Below are 22,784 nucleotides of genomic sequence, written 5' to 3' on the forward strand. Positions count from 1 at the left end.
GAATGAATAAAAACACATGATCCAATTATACGCTGTCTATACAAGACTCATTTGAGATCCAAAACCACAAACAGGTTGAAATGAAAAGGATTGAAAAAAATATTCCATGCAAACAGTAACCAAAAAAAGAGCCAAAGTGGCTACACTAGTATCAGACAAAAATAAGATTTTAAATAAAAAATGTTACAAGAAACAAAAAAGGACAGTATATATTAATAAAAGGTTCAATACAGCAAGAAGATACAATTATAAACATTTACATATATAATGACAAGTCATGAAAACATATGGAGCAAAAACTAAGAAATGAAGGGAGAAACAGACAGTTCTACAATAATAGTTGGAGACTTCAATACCCTACTCACAATAATGAACAAAACAACCAGACATAAGTATGGAAAACAGAGGACTTAACACAATAAACCAACTAGATCTAACAGACATATACAGAACACTACCCAACAACAGCAGAATACACATTCTTCTGAAGTGCATGCACATGGGACATTTTCCAGGAGAGATGACATATTAGGCCACAAATTAAGACTCAATAGATTTTAAAAGATAGATATACCAAGTATCTTCTCTAACCACAACACAATGAAGTTAGAAATCAATAACAAAAAAGAAAAATGAAAAATTTACAAAATTGTGGAAATTAACACAATTTTAAACAACTGATGGATCAAAGAAGAAATCACAGAGAAATTAGAAAATACTTAGAGACAAATGAAAACAAAACCACAACATACTAAAACATGAGATTCAGTGAAAGCTAAGCTAATTTCCCACTAAGGGGGAAATTTACAGTTTTAAACACATCCAAAAAAAAAAAAAAACCCATCAAATCAACAACTTAACTTTAAAACCTCAGGAACTAGAAAAAAGACAAATAAACTAAACCCAAACCTAGCAGAAGGAAGTAAATAACAAAGGTCTGAGCAAAGATAAATTAAACATAGAACAGAAAAACAATAGAGGAAAGTCAATTAAGCCAAAAGTTGGTTCTCTGAAAGGATCAACAAAATTGACAAAACTTCAGCTAGACAGACTACGAAGAAAAGAGAGGGACTTTCCTGGTGGTGCAGTGGTTAAGAATATGCCTGCCAAAGAAGGGGACATGGGTTCAATCCCTGGTCCAGGAAGATCCCACATGCCATGGAGCAACTAAGCCTGTGTGCCACAACTACTGAGCCTGCATTCTAGAGCCTGTGGGACACAGCTACTGAGCCCGTGTGCCACAACTACTGAAGCCTGTGCGTCTAGAGCCTGTGCTCCGCAAAAAGAGAAGCCACTGCAATGAGAAGCCCACGCACTGCAACAAAGAGTAGCCCCTGCTCGCCACAACTTGAGAAAGCCCCACGTAACAACAAAGACCCAAAACAGCCAAAGATAAATAAAATTGAAAAAAAAAGAAAAAAGAGATAAGTCTCAAATCACTATATTCAAAAGTGAAAATGGGGACATTACTACTAATTCTAAAGAAATAAGAAGAACTATAAGAGAAAATTATGAACTGTACAGCAACAAATTGGATAACCTAGATGGAAAGGACAAGTTCCTAGAAACACAAAACCTATTAAGACTAAATCACAAAGACATAGAAAATCTGAATAGACCTATAACTTGTAAAGAGATTGTATCAGTAATCAAAAATCTCCCAACAAATAAAAGCCCTGGACCTTATGACTCCACTGGTAAATTTTACCAAACATTTAAAGAACTAATTCCATTCCTTCTCAAACTTTTCCAAAAAATTGAAGAGGAAGAAACACTTCCTCACTGATTCTATGAGGCCAGCATTACCCTGATACCAAAGCCAGCAAGTGTTGGCAAGGATGGGGAGAAACTGGAACCCCTGTGTACCATTGGTGGGAATATAAAATGGTACAGCCACTGTGGAAAACAGTGTGGTAGTTCCTCAAAAAATTAAAAATAGAATTACCGTATCATGCAGAAATTCCACTTCTGGATATATATCCAAAAGAATTGAAAGCAAGATCTTTTTTTTTTAATTGAAGTACAGCTGATTTACAATGTCATGTTAGTTTCAGGTGTACAGCACAGTGATTCAGTCACATATACACATATGTATATAATATATATTCTTTTTCAGATTATTTTCCCCTATAGGTTATTATAAAATACTGAATATAGTTCCCTGTGCTATACAGTAGGTCCTTGTTGGTTATCTATATGTTAATTCCAACCTAATTTATCCCTCCCCTCCTCATTTCCCCTTTGGTAACCATAAGTTTGTTTTCTATGTCTGTGACTCTGAAAGCAAGGTCTTGAAGATATATTTATACACCCATGTTCATAACAGTTCTAATCATGAAAGCTAAAATGTGGAAGCAACCCATGTCCATAGACAAACGGATAAGCAAAATGTGGTATATACATACAATGAAATATTATTCTGCCTTAAAAAGGAAATTCTGCAATATGCTATAATGTGGAGGACCTTGAGAACGTTAAAGATATTATGCTAAGTGAAATAAGCCAGTCAAAAAAAGATAAACCATATGATTCAATACATGAGGTACAAGTAGTCAAAATCATAAAGACAGAAAGTATAATGATGGTTGCCAAGGGCTGTGGGGAGAGGAGAATGGGGGGCTTAGTGAGTACAGAGTTTCAGTTTTACAAGATGAAAAGAGTTATAGGAATGGATGGTGGTGATGATGACATAACAATGTGAATGTATTTCATACCATTGAAACATGCACTTAAAAATAAGATGGTAAATTTTATACTATGTGTATTTTATCACATTTAAAAAATCTATTTTGAGAATAATTCAATAGCACATGACTTTCAGGATGTGGAATGCACTATCTCCAAAAAGAGAGGCTATGAGCTAAAAATTTTAAGTTTAAAGACTATCCGATGATGCAAAGCAAAAACAGAGGGTATTTTGACTGAAATAGATTCATCCTAGATTTTGAGGTCAGATCATGGTTCCACCATTTACCAACTGAGTAACCTTGGGTAAATGACAATCTGCTTAAACTCTAGTTATCTCCTCTGTGAAACAGAAACCAACTTACCTTACAGAAATATTCTGGGGATTAGAGATATGGTGTTGCTAAACACAGACACTTGCATTATAAAAATCCCATTTTATTTGCATTTTCACATCAATTTACTAGTATTTACATAAAGTCAAACTTACTCATTATCAAAGCATATTTGATGACTATTCACACCACCAATAGTTCTATGCTACAATACTATTTTAGTGATAGAAACAAAGAGACTTTAAGTTAAAATCTGTGATTATACCACTTACTGGCTTTTTTTTTTTTTTGAAGGCTTTGCTAACCTCAATTTCTTTATCTGTAAACAGGTATACCTATCTACTTCATAAGACTATTCTGAGAATTATATCAAACGCAATAATGGATTTACAAGTGCTTATGAAAGTATGACCCATGTTGCAAATACTGGTATTATTAGCGTGGAAGCTTCACTTATTATGCAGTTTCTGAAAACGATAAATACCTTAACTAGTCTTTTCCTGTATTACCTCTTTATTGTTAACTGCATCAACTATTTCCCACTTTTGACAGGAATCAAAATGGTCAACGTAAGACTACAGATTATAGTTATTAATATCCTTTTTTTTTTGGCTGCCCCACACAGCGTACAAGATCTTAGGTTCCCCAACCAGGGATTGAACCTGTGCCCCCTGCATTGGGAGTGCGGAGTCTTAACCACTGGACCTCCAGGGAAATCCCAACAGTTATTAATATCTTCTTAAAGTTACTGGGGTGGACACATGATGGTGACCCCCAATAAGTCATGCCTTCATATAATCCCCTTGAGTATGAGAAGAACCTGTGACTTGCTTCTAACCAACAGAATATGGAAAGGTGATGAACTGTCACTCTCTTGATTATGTTACATTATATAAGGTTGTGCGAGAGCCTCTCCTGCAAGCCTTGAAGCAGCTAAGTGCCATGGAGAGAGCCACATAGCAGGAAACTATAGGCAATCCCCAGGACCTGAGGGAGGCCTCCACCTGACTGTCAGTAAAAAGTTAGGGTCCTCAGTCACACAACTACAAAGAAATTCTCCCAACAACCTAAATGAGTTTGGAAGTAGATTTTTTCCATAGTTAAGCATCCACAGGATAACGAAGACTGGCCCACACTCTGACTGCAACTTTTGTGAGATCCTGAGCAGAGGACCCAGATAAGCCAGACTCCTTACTCACAGAAACTGAAAGATAATAAATGTGTGTCATTTTAAGCCACTAAGTTAATGGTAGTCTGTTAAACAGAGTAGAGAACTAATACAGACACCTTCTGTCAGGTCTAAAATTTTATCTGAGGAAAGCATTTGTAGATGTTCTAATTGGCAGCAACCACTCTAATATCTTTTAAGCTCACATTTCTGATGCAAAATAAACAATGAACAGTTGGAACAAATAGACAACAAATACCCCAATTTGTAGTTGAAAACTTCTTCAATAAACAGTCAGATAGTAAGTATTTCAGGCTTCGCAGATGGTAAATCTCTATCACAACTACTCAACTTTGCCAATGTAGCACAAAAGCAACCACAGACAATAGTAAATAAATGAGCATAGATGTATTTCAGTAAAACTTAATTTATAAAAACAGTTGGTGTCATTTGGCCCTTGGGTCATAGTTTGCCAAAACCTGAGAAAGATGGCTGATTTAAACCCAACTATGTCAATAATCATGTTAAATATAAGTGGTCTAAACACCCCCAACTAAAAGGCAGAGACTCAGGAATACTACTCAGCAATAAAAAAGAATAAGCCATTGAAACATATAACATTATGCTGCATGAAAAAAAAACAGTCTCAAAAGGTTACATACTATATGATTCCACTTATGTAACAATCTTGAAATGACAAAATTATAGAGATGAAGAAAAGATTAGTGGTTGCCAGGGGCTAGGGAAAGAAGAAGGAAGAGGAGTGGCTGGGGCTGTAAATGGGTACCACAAAAGATATTTGTGATAGATCTTTTTTTTTTTTTTTTTTTGCGGTACATGGGCCTCTCACTGTTGTGGCCTCTCCCGTTGTGGAGCACAGGTTCCGGACGCACAGGTTCAGTGGCCATGGCTCACAGGCCCAGCCACTCTGCGGCATGTGGGATCTTCCCGGACTGGGGCACGAACCCATGTCCCCTGCATTGGCAGGCAGACCCTCAACCACTGTGCCACCAGGGAAGCCCAAGAACTACACTATATCTTGACTGTGGTAGTGGTCACATGAATTTATGCATGTGATAACATATACATTCATAAATTAGTGCATGTAAAACAGGAGAAATCTGAATAAGGTAAGCAGACTATATTAATGTCAATTCCTTGGTTGTGATATTGTTCTAAAGTTATGCAAGATATTAGCATTGAGGGAAACTGGGTGAAGGATATACAAGATCTATTATTTCTTATGACTGCATGTGAATCTACAATTACCTAAATTAAAGGCTAAAAAAAAAAGGACAGACTGGATAAGAAAAAGTGGGGAAAAAAAAAATGAGACCTAACTATAAGTTGCCTACAAGAAAAGAGCCACTTCAAGTATAAAGATACAAATAAATTAAAAGGATAGAAATGCTAAGAGTAATAGTAAAGAAAATGGAAGTGGCTGCATTATCAAACACAAACTTGAGAGCAAAGAAAATTACTAGTGATAAAAAAAAGACAGTATATAAAACATGGATATCCACATGCAAAAGAATAAAGTTTGACTCTTACCTTACACCATACACAAAAATTAACCCAAAGTATATTAAATATCTAAATGTAAGACCTGAAACTATAAAACTCCTAGAAGAAAACATGGGGAAAACACTTTATGACACTGGATTTGGCAATGATTTCTTGGATATACGACCAAAAGCACCAGCAACAAAAGAAAAAAAAATAGACAAATGGGACTATATCAAACTTTAAAACTTCTGTGCAGCAATGGAAACAATCAACAGGGTAAAAAGGCAACCCACAGAATGGCAGAAAATATTTGTAAACCATATACCTGATGAGGGGTTAATATCCATAATAAACTCCTACAACTCACAATAAAAAACTGATAATCCAATTAAAAATGGGCAAAGAACTCAAAACATTTCTCCAAAGAAATACAAATGGCCAATAAACTTACGAAAAGGTGCTTAACATCACTAATCATCAGGGAAATGCAAATCAAAATCACAATGAGATACCACCTCACACTTTTAAAACAAACAGAAAATAACAAATACTGGCCAAGGTGTGGAGAAACTGGAATCTTTACACACTGTTGCTGGGAATATTAATACAGTACAGATAGAACATAAACAGTATGACAGTTCCGCAAAAATCTAAAATAGAATTACCACATCATGCAGCAATCCCACTTCTGTGTATATATACCAAAGTACTGAAAACAGGACCTAGAAGATATATTTGCATAACCATGTTCGCTGCAGCATTATTCACAATAGCCAAGAGGTAGAAGCAACCTAAATGCCCATCAATGGATGAATGGATTAAAAAAAAGTGGTATACACATAGAATGAGTATTATTCATAGAATGAGTATTATTCAGTCTTAAAAAAAAAGAAGAAAATTGTTACATGCCACAACACAGATGGACCTTGAGGACATTTATGCTAAGTGAAATAAGGCCATCACAAAAAAGACAAATACTGCATGAATCCACTTATATGAGGTATCTAAAGTAGTCATATTCTTAGAAAAAAATAAAATGGTGGTTACCAGAGGCTGAGGGGTGGGGAAAAAGAAGAGCTGTCGTTCAATGGGTATAAGCATTTCAATTTTGCACAATGTAAACACAGTTAACACTAATGTACTGTACACTTAAAAATGGTTTAGATGGGAAATTTTGTTGTGAGTTTTTTACCACAATTTTTAAAAAAAGACACTACATACATAAAAGGGTCAATTCACCAAGAAGATATAATAATTTAAGTGGTGGAGTCAGGACTCAAACTTAGGCAGCAGGACTCCAAGTGTCTGTGCTGTTAACCCCTGCACTACTGTTCAGAGCATACTGCAAGTGAAACAGAATCACAGAACAAAAATACATGAAAAACCGAAGTCTAATTCTCCCTTGTAAAACCAGCTCTTTTGTCTAATTCCTCTGCTTTTGCAAGTGGGAACACCATTTTTTCAGTTGCCCTAATTCAAATTCTGAGCCAATCTGATTCCTTTTTTGACTTACATAACCCATCAGGGGTTTCTTTGTTGTTTTTTCTGTTTGTTTTTTTGCGGTACGTGGGCCACTGTTGTGGCCTCTTCCGTTGCACAGCACAGGCTCCAGACGCGCAGGCTCAGCGGCCATGGCTCACGGGCCCAGCCTCTCCGCGGCATGTGGGATCTTCCCAGACCGGGGCACGAACCCATGTCCCCTGCATTGGCAGATGGACTCTCAACCACTGTGCCACCAGGGAAGCCGACCCCTCAGTTTTAATTCCCTTGATTTCTACTTAGGAAAAATCTCTCCCCTATTCATCTCTTTCTTCCTACTCTCATTGAACTCTACTCTCTTTCACTGTACTCTAATTGATATCTTCCATTAACCAGTCACCATGCCCCTCTGTCCCATCCCTAAACATCTATCAAGGGCAAGGCTGCCAGATTTACCTAGCTCTAAGTGTCACTTCCAAACTGCTTAATGTATTTCAACAGCTTATCCAGGCATTCAAGGCTCTCCTTGCTCTGACTCCAGCCTACCTCCCAATCTTTTCCTCCATTAATTTTTGACATAAAGAAGGGAAAAGGAGGGGAAACACTATTTACTAAACCACTATGTATCACATATTTTTCCAGAAATCTTACATATAACGTTGTTCCTCAGTATCCACAGGGGATTGGTTCCAGGACCCCCTCAAATACCAAAACCCAACGATGCTCAAGTCTCTTATACAAAGTGGCATAATACAGTTGGCCCTCCCTTTCCACAGATGCAGAACCTGCAGATACAGAGAGCAGACTATATGTACTCTGTCATTTAAGCATCACAACTACATTATAGATGGCCTAAACATCCCTGACTTGCCGTCACACAGGTAGAAAATGGTGGAAGGGACTTCCCTGGTGGCGCAGTGGTTAAGAATCCACCTGCCAATGCAGGGAACACAAGTTTGAGCCCTGGTCCAGGAAGATCCCCCATGCTGCAGAGCAACTAAGCCCGTGTGCCACAACTACTGAAGCCCACACACCTAGAGCCGTGCTCCACAACGAGAAGCCACAATGAGAAGCACGCGCACCGCAACAAAGAGTAGCCCCCATTCTCCGCAACTAGAGAAAGCCCACATGTAGCAACAAAGACCCAATGAAGCCAAAAATAAATAAATAAAATAAATTAATTTTTTTTTAAATGGTGGGAGCTAGGGTTTCAATTCAGTTCTGATTAAGCCCATTCTTCTTCTACTATATCACAGACTTCATTATTCCTTTTTCCTCAAGTTTATGTACAAGTCCTCAAGCTGTTCCTCATGGGGCAATGATGTGAAAGCCTAGCTTATTAAGTAATGCTTCTTTCATGAAGTCTTCTCTAATTCTTCCAATGGGATGTGATCTCCCTTCCATGAACACAAATAGTACTTTGACTTCTCTAATTCATTCACTTTTCTTCCCCTTGTGTTTTAGACATATCTGCTTAATACAGTGTGAACTCTTTGAAAAGATTATGTCTCAAAAACATCTACGTATCTTACCTTATATCAAACTACTCTAGTTTCTATCTAGTAAAAGGCTTTATTATGGTCATAAAATTATTTCCTTTGTCAGAGGACTGCTCTATAAAAAGGGCATTAACAAATATTCATTTTGATAAAACTACTTTTACATTTGACATCAGATTTGGGCAAGACACAACAGCTCAAAAACTTTCTATACTAAATTTTTTTAAATGGTCTATTTAAAGAATGCAATGTTTTCAACTTTTTAAAAAGTCTATTATATAAAGTAGAACAGGAAGACAGGAGCAGGAAAAAAAATATTTACCCTAAGACATTCACTCTATAGAACTTAGCAGAGGCACTTCCCTGGTGGTCCAGTGGTTAAGACTTTGCCTTCCAAATGCAGGGGGTGCAGGTTCGATCCTTGGTTGGGAAGTTATTAAGATCCCACATGCCTCGCGACCAAAAAACCAAAACATAAAAAACAAAAGCATTACTGTAACAAATTCAATAAAGACGTTAAAAAAAAAAAAGATAACATCCTAATAAGAACTGACTGTGGGACTTATAAAGACTGCATATTAATAATGAGTGCATAAAGACTGCATATTAATAATGAGTGCAAGTGTAACTCCACCTAAACACTAACCCAGAATTTTTTTTTTTTTTTTTTTTTTTGTGGTACACGGGCCTCTCACTGCTGTGGCCTCTCCCGTTGCGGAGCACAGGCTCCGGATGCGCAGGCTCAGCGGCCATGGCTCACGGGCCCAGCCGCTCCGTGGCACGTGGGATCCTCCCGGACCGGGGCACGAACCCGCGTCCCCCGCATCGGCAGGCGGACTCTCAACCACTGCGCCACCAGGGAAGCCCCTAGAGTTTTTTTTTAATGTATCTAAGATTCTGACTCCTAGGAAGAAAAAAAGATGATACTCCTCCTTCTCCCAATATATTAAGAGATTAAAAACACCAGAAAAAAAGAGAGATGGTCCATGGAAGTTTCTATCATACCCTGGCACATTATGGCACTGAGGCAGACAGGAAGTTGAGGCCATTGTTTTTGTTCCTCTAAGAGCCAGTAAAGTCATATCAACCAACAAAATAGGAAGTTCTGAAGAAAAAAATACTTCATACAGAAGAAGATAGGTTTTACTGGTTCACTGCAGGAAATACACAACAAAAATAATTTACTTTTACACGTAAACACAACAATTTACAATGAATCACAGAGAAGAGGTCTTACAGCAAAAGCATAAAGGTACTACTATGTTAAGTCAGCCCACTCTATTCTCTTTTTTTCAAACTTCTTTGCATTTATAATCTGACATTTTAGCATGTACTATCAAGATGAAATACTATTATGCAGAATACTGTATTAACTCATACTGTATTATCCTCAGAAAGGTCTTCACAGGCGAAGAGTGACTTTTTTACTAAATATTAATCAGAAGAGTACTAAGTAGAAAGAATTCCAATAGGCACTTTGATTGAAAGCACCACTAAAATAAACTCAATGCTATATATAGTTACTGATGCAGTACTTACTACAGGCAGCAATAGTGCTATTAGACTCATTCTTCTTTAAAATAACCTTAGTTTGTACTCTTTATAATTCATTTAGAAGACTTTAAATGATACAAAATATATTTTACAGCAGTTTCTGATTAATTTTAGAGCTATATCTGAAAGTTGACAGAGAATGTGTATTTACCAAACTTAACTCGTGTGGATTCGTGAAATAAGATGGTAAACCCCACCTTATGTTGTATAGAGGAAAACATGACTGCATGTAATTCTCCACACACTTCATGCTATTTCATACCTCTCTGCCTGTGTTCAGGCTATCTTCTCATTTAGAAATGCCCTTTACCAACTCCCAGTCTTATCAACTGACTCTTACTAATTTGTTAAGACTCAGCTGAGGTTCATTTGCTCAAAAAGGCCACCCCTGAAAATCTCCCTTACTCCTAGCCTGGATTGGGTGTACTTCCTCTGTGCTCCTATAACAATTTAATCACATCGTTTCCATTGCACTTATATAGTGGATTATACCATACTCAACTTTTTAGTCAAATTTATAATACTCGTAATAATTGCCTATTCACTATTAGTCTTTCCCGTAACACTATATAAGTCCCCAAAATAAAGGTACTTTTTACTCACTCCTACTGTTCCCATGTTGAGCACAACACATAAATAGAGGTATTAAAAATACTTATGGAATGGATGAACAGATTAATTATGAACCCTGGAGACTATTTTTCTATTATCCAAATCAACATATAAATTATCTTAAAATAACACTGCATTCTGCATATATTATTTTAATCACAATCATAAAGGATGTCACTTAGCAGACATTTTTGAATTACTTCATTTCACAGTTAAATGTTTCTTAAAATTTATTTTTTTACTTTTAAGTCAGAAAAAAATTAAGCTATACTCATTATTTCCTTTTTATTTACAAAGGCAGAGTATAGAGATTTAACATTTTGAATCAAATGGTCCAGAAAAAAATATATTATGCCAGTAATTAAAGGAGATTCTGCTGCTTTGACAAACTGAATTACAGCTTCGGTAGTTCCTACTCAGTAAAGGTACATGCAACTTCCAAGAATTTACTACTGTGACTTACAAGAAAATGTGTTTCTTAGCATTAGCATGTTTAGATACAATTGTTATTTGTTATCAGAGTCTGCTTGTCCTGTCATTTCCTGGGTCTAAGAACAACATTTTCACTGCACTGTATGTTTTCTAAGAGGTTTCTATTTTAGAGTCTGTTTTATTGAGAAGGCATTCTACTGATGCTTCACTACCAATAATTATTTCCTTGTTTGAACTGGACCACTTAATTTATTACAGTCACAATAGTTTAAAGGTTTAGTAAAAAACAGTTTAAAAAAAGGGGGGGGGCTTCCCTGGTGGAGCAGCGGTTGAGAATCCGCCTGCCGATGCAGGAGACACGGGTTCGTGCCCTGGTCCGGGAAGATCCCACATGCCGCGGAGCAACTAAGCCCGTGAGCCATAGCCACTAGGCCTGCGCGTCCGGAGCCTGTGCTCCGCAATGGGAGAGGCCACAACAGTGAGAGGCCCGCATACCGCAAAAAAAAAAAAAAAAAAAAAAAAAAAAAAAAAAAAAAAGGGGGGGGGGGCTTCCTTGGTGGCTCTACTGATGCTTCACTACCAATAATTATTTCCTTGTTTGAACTGGACCACTTAATTTATTAGTCACAATAGTTTAAAGGTTTAGTATAAAACAGTTTAAAAAAAAGGGTGGGGGGCTTCCCTGGTGGCGCAGTGGTTGAGAGTCTGCCTGCTGATGCAGGGGACGCGGGTTCATGCCCCAGTCTGGGAAGATCCCACATGCCACAGAGCAGCTGGGCCCGTGAGCCATGGCCGCTGAGCCTGCATGTCCGGACCCTGTGCTCAGCAACGGGAGAGGCCACAACAGTGAGAGGCCCGCGTACCACAAAAAAAAAAAAAGGACTTGAAGTTTACCTAAATATGTGAATTGCATTTGCAAACTCTTAAGAGGAGCCCCTATTATTATTACTTGAGAATGTCATAGAAGTCACAGGGTTGTACTCAGATAACAGATGATAGATAATTACTTGAATAAAAACATGAAGCCTACTAAAATATTAATTTACCAATAATTTGTTTCCAAGTGTCAAAAGATGAGATATTTCCCACTCAGTATATGAAATAAAGCAAAAAACACAAAGCTAAGTAATAATTATTACTTACTTCAGGGAGAACCATGCTGGTCAGGCATAGTCCCTCTGAATAGAGCACATTGTTAATCTTACATAGAGCTCGCGAGGAAGTGTGGCGTTCAGTAGCTGATGGACTTGCAGAGGCTTGCAAAATCTTGTTCACTAAGGGAAGTTGTTGATTTATTACACTGACTTAAAATGAATGCTAAAGAACTGTCATTTATTGAGTAAGCAGATTTGAAATTGGTTCTGATGACTAATTGTTACCATGGCTATACAAGAATCAGTCTTCTCTTTGGAGTTTGGGAACTTCCTTTTATTTTTACAAAATATGCACATAAACCAACATATGCATATATATACTAAGGGTATATACTACTCATGTGATTTTATAACATTTCAAGAAATTTCAGTAAAAAACAAACACTGTCAGTGTTAAGGATAAACACCATCTGTCTTATATTAATCATTCAATCAGTCATCACATGTTATATTGCAGGTTCTGGAAATTCAAAGATGAATATGAAAAGCAACAACAAAGTGCTTTACAGCAGTACTAGCAGTACTATTCAAAGTGGATCTGGTCCACAAACGTTTTTTTTAAACAGGTCTGCAGTGAGGTAGTACACAAATGGAGTGTCTAGAAACTCTGATAGCAAGTTATATTTGAAAGTAATTTTATGTCTGTTGAATTTCATAAAATATTGAAGTTTGAATTTTGTGTGTCCTTTTTTCATTTCATTTTTCCAGTAATTAATTTATTTTTGTTGTCTTTACCAAAGTATTAGTTCACAAACTAGTTTTTCACTACAGCATCTGAAAAGCTCTACTTTATGTGACTCAAGAAAGGCAGGTAGCCACAATAGGTGAGGCTGTATTATGTTTTGCTACTAAGATACATGCAAAAATAACATGTATTACACACCAACGAAGTACCCACAACAAAATCTGAAGAATGGTGTTGTTGTTAGTGGCCCAGACGAAAATCTCTCAGACGATGATACAGCACACTTAAGAAAGGCCGCATCTGGGTTTCCCTGGTGGCGCAGTGGTTGAGAATTTGCCTGCCGATGCAGGGGACACGGGTTCGTGCCCTCATCTGGGAAGATCCCACATGCCGCGGAGCGGCTGGGCCCGTGAGCCATGGCCGCTGGGCCTGTGCGTCCAGAGCCAATAAAAAAGGCCGCATCATCAATCCTCTAGATGGATGAGATTATAATGAATGGAAAAACAAGTGACTCATTAAAATGCTTCAAGAGTCAGATCCTAATACCTTAACCAATCTATCTCTTGTATTTTCCTTTTAAAAAAAAGTATGCAAAAGCGTAATCTGTCCCCCCAAAAGATGAATAAGACGTGACATAATTCTCACCATTAAGGAGCTTGAATCACCTAGAGGGGACACAAACAGGTGATAATAATAATGTGGTAAAGGCAATAGTAGAGAAATATGCTGGATATTATGGGAGAGCCTAAACTAGCCTTCGTGATCAAGAGGGCTCCCCATTGAATGCAATAGCTCACATGTACTCAGTTCCCATTCTACTTTATCCAACTATAACCAAGTTTCATGCACTCTGCTCCCTAAATTTTTCTCATATTGTTGGCCTTGCTTCTCCAGCCACACCACTTTAGTCATAGGCCCCATCATCTCACAGTTATTATTATAGCCTCCCCACAGCCTCTTCTCTCCCCAATACATCCTTCTTACTGCTGCCAGTTATCATTCCCAAATTCAAATCTGATCACATCACCTCAATGCTTAAAAACTTCATGGATAATGTAACAGTAAGTAGAAAAAACTGGGTACAAACTGTATGATCTGTATTTTATAGATGTATATGTGATAGGTTTCTAACTTGAACTGCTGTTTACAATCAATTAATGAAACAATTCCAAAGCCTCTATTTTTTTTACAGAGAAATTTGTGAAGGAAAATAAGGAAATATAAGTTTAAAGCTGGCTGCAGAACTTTAAGGCATGGGCTATACAAAGTATAATCCCAAAGCTCTTCAAATTCTAAGAAAGAAAGAGAAATGACTAAATGTTTACTCTTATTATAGCTAGCATTCTGTTTTAACTAGGTTAAATATTCCTATATATTATAAACATTTTATAATACTTTAAAGTCCCTTATATAAAGATTATATGGTACACTTGTTGATTTTATAGGACTGAAGAAGTAGCATGGGGCTTCCCCGGTGGTGCAGTGGTTGGGAGTCCGCCTGCCGATGCAGGGGACGCGGGTTCGTGCCCCGGTCCGGGAAGATCCCACATGTCGCGGAGCGGCCCCCGTGAGCCATGGCTGCTGGGCCTGCGCATCCGGAGCCTGTGCTCCGCAGCGGGAGAGGCCACAACAGTGAGAGGCCCGCGTACCGCAAAAAAAAAAAAAAAAAAAGAAGTAGTAGCATGGTATAGGAGAAAAAACAGTGAGTCAGGTATCAGGAGAATTGGATTTTAACTAACTGCATTATTGGGAAGTTACCTAATCTCTCATGTCTCAGTTTCTTCATTTATAAAAGAACAGCATTGGTCTAGGTCAGGGATCAACAATCTTTCTGTAAAGGGCCAGACAGTAAATATTTCAGGCTTTATGTGTCATTGAGACTGTCACAACTACTCAACTATGCCATTGTGGTAGGAAAGCACCCATAGATATTAAAGTAATGAGTGTGGTTGTGTTCCAATAAAACTACACAACCAGAAGCAAGCTGGGTTTGGCCTACAAAACCACAGATCTGGGAAATCGCTGTTTACAGTCTTCCCTTGATATCCTGAGGGATGGGATTAGTTCCAGGACACGGCCCTTCGTACCAAAATGCAAGGATGCTCAAGTCCCTTATATAAAATGGAATGGTATTTGCATATAACCTATGTACATCCTCCTCTCATATACTTTAAATCCTCTCTGGATTAATTATAATACCTAATACAATGTAAATGCTATGTAAATAGTTGCCAAAGCACAGCTAATTCAAGTTTTGCTTTTTGGAACTTTCTGGAATTTTTTTTCTTGAATATTTTCGATCTGAGTTTCCTTGAATCTGCATATATGGGATCTGCAGATACAGAGGGCCTACTGTACTTCTAGTTCTAAACTATGAGAGTACTTTTTCCTATTTAAAATTATTTAAGCTGCTGCCTTTCTTTTTAGAGAAATCTATAGTCATATCTAACACAAGGCATATAAACTAGTGGTTAATAGCAGACTTTAGAGCCAGTTTTGAGATTCCCTACTAGTTGTGTAACCATGGGCAAGTCACTTAAAATCACTCTGAGCCTCAGCTTTCTGTAAGACTGTTGGGAAGGATAAATGAAGTAGTATAAGTACTTAGCCCTGTATCTAGTTCACAGCAAGCATTGAATAAATGGACATTATTACTTTTACAAATTATGTGATCCTCAGCCCTTGGTGAGGAACACAATCCTCCAATCAACATTTTTTTCCAGCAAAGAAATAAAATATGCTATATAATGATCTACATTCAGATTCATTTATCACGACAGCAAAAGATGAGAACTGGCTATATTACTCTAAGTCTTTCTTTTTAAAAAAATAAACAACAGTCAGCATTAGTTGAGTGCTTACTATCTACTTTGTATGTATGACTGTATGACTTTGGTTAAATTATATAACCTTTTATCAGCCTCAGTTTCTTCACCTGTGAAAATGCGGACAGTTACAGTACAAACTTCATAATTCATAAAATTGTTATAAGGACTGATTTAATAAATTGTCTGGCACAAAAGCTATACAAGTAACTGCTATTATTTGAGTTAGATATTTCACATTTCTTCATTCCACTCCTCAGGACAATTCAGAGGTATTATTCCTATATTTACAGTTGTAGACAATAAGGCTCACAGAAATTAAGAAATCTACCCAAGGTCACACAGTTATTAAGTGGCAATGCCCAAGACTCAACACAGGCTTGCATGACTATACAGCCAAAACTCTTAACACTAGGCCAAAGATTGCATTAACTGTCTTTGTACAGGGAGTGTAACTACATCTTTGTATGGTATGTATAGATTTTAAGAACTAAAATATGGATGTTAATAATATTCTCCCCATACAGAAAATGTTATTGAATTTTTTTTAAGTTCAAGAGTAAGAGAACACACATAAAATCACTGATTTTTTAAAAATTGAAATATAGTTGATTTACAATGTTGTGTTTGTTTCAGGTGAACAGCAAAGTGATTCACTTATACGTATTTTTTTTTTCAGATTCTTTTCCCTTATAAAATCACTGATCTTAACATGACAGTATTTCCATAGATAAAATTTTTGCTAAAATGATTCCTGTTTTCTGTATCCAATTAATTTAACTCAAACTGTCATTATTAAAGAAATACGCAATCCTCTGCATTAAAATAACTAAAGATCAACACAGTGACTTTTATATATATGTGTGTGTGTATACAGATATACACACACTATGCAAATGCTAACATTCATCTCTAACTGATCTTCAAGATCCATACAGACCTCTCAGACTACTTTTATAAAGTGCAAATCTAGAGAGCTAAACTAGTTCTGCTACTTTATAAATCCCCAAGTATTTATTTAGAACCTTGAACTTTGAAAAGCATTCAGATATCAAATGAAAATACCAATATCAAAGGGGAAAAGAAAAACAAAAAGAGGGGGACTTCCCTGGTGGTCCAGTGGTAAAGAATCCGCCTTCCAATGCAAGGGACGCAGGTTCGATCCCTGGTCAGGGAACTAAGATCCCACCAAGCCCGAGGGCCACAACTGCTGAGTTCATGCACCTCAATGAGAGAGCCCACCTGCCGCAAACTACAGAGCCCACGCGCCCTGGAGCCGGTGCACCACAAGTACAGAAGAGAAAACCCGCACGCCTCAACAAAAGATCCCGCATGCCTCAATGAACATCCTGCGTGCCTCAACTGCGTGCCGACGCAGACAAATAAACAAATTAATTAATTAATTATTTTTAAAAAGACATTACTCTACTGGATACACTCATTCATAAGTTTGTATACCATCACTTGATCCACCTCATACTCTTCAGACCTTGTGACTGCTACTGGTAACTGACCCAGAAACAGAAGTTGGCTTCACACTGTAAAGCCTTATAGCCCAGTAATCTATCACTAACAAAGAAAATAGGGCAGTTTGATACAGCTTACTTCCAAACGCTATTACAGGAATGAACTCAAACTTAGAACACTAACCTACTTCTGAAATTCCCAAAATGCAAATAAGATTAATTTTAAATGTCATAATTAAAATCACAAATTAAAATTTAATCTACATAAGCTGACTGTAAATTTCACATTCTTTCCAAACTAGCAATGCTGAATGTTAAAATGATCATCAATTAGGATTCAATATAACTTCACATTCCGTATTATATAAGGAGAAATATTACAACATAAATATACTATGTAAGTATCATCATCTAGTTTGGAAGAGAAAATACTTAATTTTCTTTAGCATTTGGTGTTTTGTTTAGAAAAGAAAAAAAGTCCAAATTTTAGAGTAAACAAACCAAATTATCTTTTAGCATTTCAAAATCATATTCTAACATGCTGGATTGCATTAGGGTGACATTCTTTGCCATGCATTTTAATGCCCATCAAGGCTGGAGGGGTAGGAGGAGGAGTGGACATTATCTGCCTAACAATAATGGATCAATCAGTGGTGTGTGCTCCAGGTATAAGCAGCCGCACTCTTATTGGTATGAACATAAGATATCAAAAATATCAACCTCTATTTCTAGAAGAAAAACAGGCACTCACGGTGCTTCAAAAATTATCTGTATACACATACACAAACACACAAAATTCTGTTCACTTTCCTTTATCAAAAAAAAATTTTAAAAATAATCTGCAAAATATCTAGTAAAGAAACCTCCTTAGATAACTGAAGCTAATGCTTCAGTTCAGTTTAAAAGGGTTGTGAACTCCTTTTAAACATACATTGAAAGCTGTGGGTCTTCTCCCCAGAAAAACACAAATTTACACAGAATTCAGACTCTTAAGACCATTTATGGACACATCCATAGATCCAGGTTAAGAACCACAGACAAAGTAGAAATTTTCTTAAGGTCCCTTTGACCCTCTTCCATAATTTTACCTCTGACTCACAAGAACCAACTAAATTATTCATAACCAAACAATGAACTCTCTTGTACAGCCAACCCTTAAAAAAAATAGTGTGACAGTACTTACATAAGCAGTATTCAACAGAAAATAAACTACACTGACAACATTTTGAAATATAGCATGTGACTAATGATACTGATGAATATGTTAGTGCATTACAGTTTATAAAATGACTTCACATTATAAAAATGAATATTTTTACCCCCTTTTACAGCTAAGGAAATAGAGGTTCAGAAAATAACTTGACAGAGTCACACAGCCAACAACTGAAGAGCTGGTATTCTAATCCAGAGTTGCCTAGTTCCAGAACTGAGCTCAATATGTTATTATATCCTGATGCTTCCACAAGAGCCCCTCACACAAATAAAATAGATTTTTTTTAAAAAAGCCTAATGGGTCACATTTTAGTGTAGTTGTATCTTGAATATTGACATGATTTTTTTTTAAGTATATTTCAAATGTTCCATTTCCTCTTGCTTCATTGGTTTACATAAAACATGTTTTTCAGAAAAGTGAAGAAACTCTCAAGCTAATGAGTTTCAGGACTGAAATATATGACATTTTCTTATTCTACGAAGCATTTCTTCTCCCTCAAGTCTTTAGTTCTTAATACACAAAACTAAATGACTCTGTTGAAAATTCAAATATAAGAAACCAGTTTAAATATCCAATGTTTTAAAACACAAAAGCTATTTTAAATTAATTTTAGGACGTTCAAAATAGCCCCTTTAATCTTTTCAAAATGACAAACCCATTTTCAGTTCTCTATAACTCTTAAAAGAGTTCTTGATGGGCTTCCCTGGTGGCGCAGTGGTTGAGAGTCCGCCTGCCGATGCAGGGGACACGGGTTCGTGCCCCGGTCCGGGAGGATCCCACGTGCCGCGGAGCGGCTGGGCCCGTGAGCCGTGGCCGCTGCGCCTGCGCGTCTGGAGCCTGTGCTCCGCAACGGGAGAGGCCACAACGGTGAGAGGCCCGCGTACCGCAAAAAAAAAAAAAAAAAAAAAAAGAGTTCTTGATTTTTTGACAAAGGGTCATTTGTCTAATCCCACAGAATGTACAACACCAAGAGTGAACCTTCATGTAAACTCTGGACTTTGGGTGATGATGTATCAATGCAGGTTCATCGAGTGTAACAAAAGTACCATTCTAGTGTGGGGATTTTGTTAGGGGAGACTGTGCATACATAGGGCAAGGCAGGAGGCATATGGGGGCAGAAGGTATATGAAATCTGTACCTCCCACTTAAATTTGCTATGAACCTAAAACTGCTCTAAATATAAACTATTTTGATAAAGGGTGGGGGGGGTCTAATTTATCTACCTCACTTTCTTCTTAACAAATGAGGAAATAGTATTTTTTAAAATTGCCCTCACTCGCTGTGAATTAAATTTCCTGCCAGGATACAGAATGTGCAATTATTACAGAACATATTATCATCTTAGAAAACAATAGTAATCTTATCAAATGCTGAAAGAATTAACAGCTTTAACTGTTAACATGATGAATCTAAATGCAATAGAGAATGGTATCCTAAGATTTCTTTTGATATTTATGTTCATACTCTTCGCATCTTAAGGGCGATATACAAAGTGACTGAAAGTTTGAAGTAGGTCATAGGTTGACTGACAAACTAAAGTGGGTGCCCCTAGGAAGGAGGAGGAAAAGCAGCAGCCAATGAAAAAAGCCACCGCCAAGTAGAGATCCTCCGCTTACCCAAGTCTACCCTCTGGCAGGATCAAGACTCGAGGGAGGTGGAGTTAAAGGATTTCCTCATAGAACGAAAATGAAGAACACCAAGAGTCGAGCAAGTATCAACCTACACAGGAAAAAAAACAATGCAAAGAAAAAAACGTGCAACGAGCAAATAAAATACCGTGTCGAACCAGTTTCTTTCAAGAACTTTTTCCCAAAGAATCCTCCCAAAGTGGTAACATTAGCATAAGGTAAAGGGCCAAACATAGTTATGCTATTAATGCGGATTAGAGGGAATACTGAGAAAAGTTCAATTTTCTACGAAAAGTCATCCGATCCAACACTGCCAAGTGCGAAAACATAAAAAGCTTTTCAAACTCAGGCACCCAAACGCTAGGACAGTGCGTATCCAGTAAAGGACCAGCCCCGGGCTAGAAAACTCGAGCGAAGTAGATAAATCGCCTCCCACAGGAAACCAGCAAGCTAAGCCCAGAACTGAGAGAAAGGAGGAGAGAGCAGGCATCCGCGACTGTAAAACAACTCCACTGAGCAGCTGCGTGTTTTGAAAGAGGCTGCAGTTTCTAGTGTCACACCGGGAGGCACTCTTCGATCCGGTCTCCACCCCCGCGGATGGTCCACCGGGCGCGGGCTGCAAGCCCCCAGCACCGGCCAGTCCGATCCTCAGCGAGCCCCGCGGACCGGCCAGTCCCGACGGGCCACGAACCCCTCAGGCGGGCCAGTCCCGGAGGGGCGGCTAACCCTCCGAGCGAGCAGCAAGCCCCCGGAGCGAGCATCCCGGACCGTGGTTAACCCCCCGGCGGGCCGCGCGTCCGGCGCCGCAGGGCCCGGAGTCAGCCTGCCTGCCCCACCCCACAGGCCGCGGGTCCCGGGGGTGTAGGGCCGCCCTCCCCGGACCCCGGACCCGCGCCCGCCGCACCGCAGTGTTCATGCCCGGGACCCCCGCAAAGCACCTGCTTGCCCCTCACTTCTTCGATAGACCCAGAGGAGCGAGCCAAGAGGCCGCTGGCGAGGCTGACAGAGCCAGAGGCTGGGGTTTCCCTCGGGGAACGCAACCCCGTGGGACCGACAGAAACCGTGCAGCGGTTTAATGGGCCCAAACCCTCTCAGCTGTGGAGTTTGGGTTACTGCGCGCAGGGCTGGAGTTTCCCCACGCCACAGGCGCGAGCCCGGGCGGCGCTACGATTTGTGGTGAGGGAGGACTTGGCAGGAGGGGACAGCACCGCACAAAGGAAGAGGGGAGTGAGGGGGAACGAGCGTCCGGTTACCTCAGTCCTCGGTTCGTCCCTCCGCTCGGTTCCTCCCGGCCTCGCCAAGGATGCAGCCGCGATATCAGGTTCCCGCAGTCCCGATCTGCGCCGTACCAGCCCCGCGCTAGAATCCGACGGACGCGCGCTCTTCTGCGCGGCCCCGCTGAGCCCAGCCAGTGCCTGGCTTCCTCTCGCCCGCGCCTGCGCACAGCACTCTGGGAAGTGTGGTTTCCAATTACCTCCTCCGGGGGTCCGCCCCCGCCCCATGTGCTCTCCGAGCGCAGCTCCGCTTGGGTAGCGGGAGTTTTCACCCGATGGGAGCGTTATCCTGCCGGATGCTGACGGGCCAGGGCCTAGCGGCCGTCCCCAAAACACATTTTTAGATAGGCCACGGCATAAATACCTATAAGTCCCCTCCTGATCATGGTGAGGGTTCTTAAGGTTTATGTCTCTAAAAAAAAAAAAAAAAAGAATAAAAAAGCTTCTACTTTTATTGCTCTTAGTTTCTCCACAGGCTCTACAAAGGATATATAAAACAGCTGGTGTTTATAGGCGCATAACCACAGTTTATAAGCCCACGGAAGCAGTTGATTGACCTAAGCACTCGCTGCTAAATACCATTGCAAGTAAAAATGATGTTTGAAATAAACTGATTTTTCCATAAAGTCAATGAAATGTAGGAGGAGGGGGATAATGAGAGAGCAAAGAAAAAACTTTGAAGAAGGATATTCTCTTAAATGTGTCTTTTGTTAGAGCAATCTCTAGCTTTCACAACCCTAGGAATCTGTTTCAGAATAAATTCAATCCTAGGTACATTTATAAATATTAACACATAGGTTTGGATTGATTTTGCTAGAAAAGAGTTTTTTTTTTAACATTAGCATCTTATGTAAAAACCCCAAAATGACTATTTGATTTGAAATTTCATTTCTAGGGGAAAAAAAATCACTTTTATTTTTTAATAGCAGAAATAGAAATAAATATTAATACTTCAGAATATTTCTCTTCAGAACATTATATTTTGCAAATTTAATGTAAATACATTTTGAAAAATAGACCAAGACCAGTTTTAGTGTACACACACATACACACACACACAAATTGTAAAATTTGTCTGGAAGCATGATGTAATACTATATATTTAGTAAGACCATGTTCTAATAGAATTTTTTATAATCTGAACTTTTTAAAAAAAATAATTTATTTATTTTATATTTATTTTTGGGTGTGTTGGGTCTTCGTTTCTGTGCGAGGGCTTTCTCCAGTTGCAGCGAGCCGGGGCCACTCTTCATCGCGGTGCACGGGCCT

General features: G+C 38.6%; 1 protein-coding gene across 8 annotated transcripts in view; it reads right to left on the reverse strand.

Moving 5' to 3' along the window:
* KLHL8 (kelch like family member 8) overlaps positions 1-21,743 on the reverse strand; it is a 46,778-nt gene extending 25,035 nt beyond the window's left edge. Inside the window, exons 1-3 of one of the 8 annotated variants that reach the window (XM_067036032.1) lie at positions 21,495-21,641; positions 20,230-20,332; positions 8,995-9,124 (exon numbers count right to left, since the gene is read on the reverse strand). The gene's annotated coding sequence lies outside the window, so the exon portion shown is untranslated. Of the gene's footprint in view, positions 1-8,994; positions 9,125-20,229; positions 20,333-21,494 lie in introns of all 8 variants that reach the window. The other 7 variants (XM_059066415.2, XM_067036035.1, XM_059066417.2 and 4 more) reach the window with 7 other exon arrangements.
* Between the last annotated feature and the right edge of the window lie 1,041 nt (positions 21,744-22,784).

This window comes from Kogia breviceps, chromosome 6 (assembly GCF_026419965.1).
Source record: "Kogia breviceps isolate mKogBre1 chromosome 6, mKogBre1 haplotype 1, whole genome shotgun sequence".
Classification (NCBI taxonomy): Eukaryota; Metazoa; Chordata; class Mammalia; order Artiodactyla; family Physeteridae; genus Kogia; species Kogia breviceps.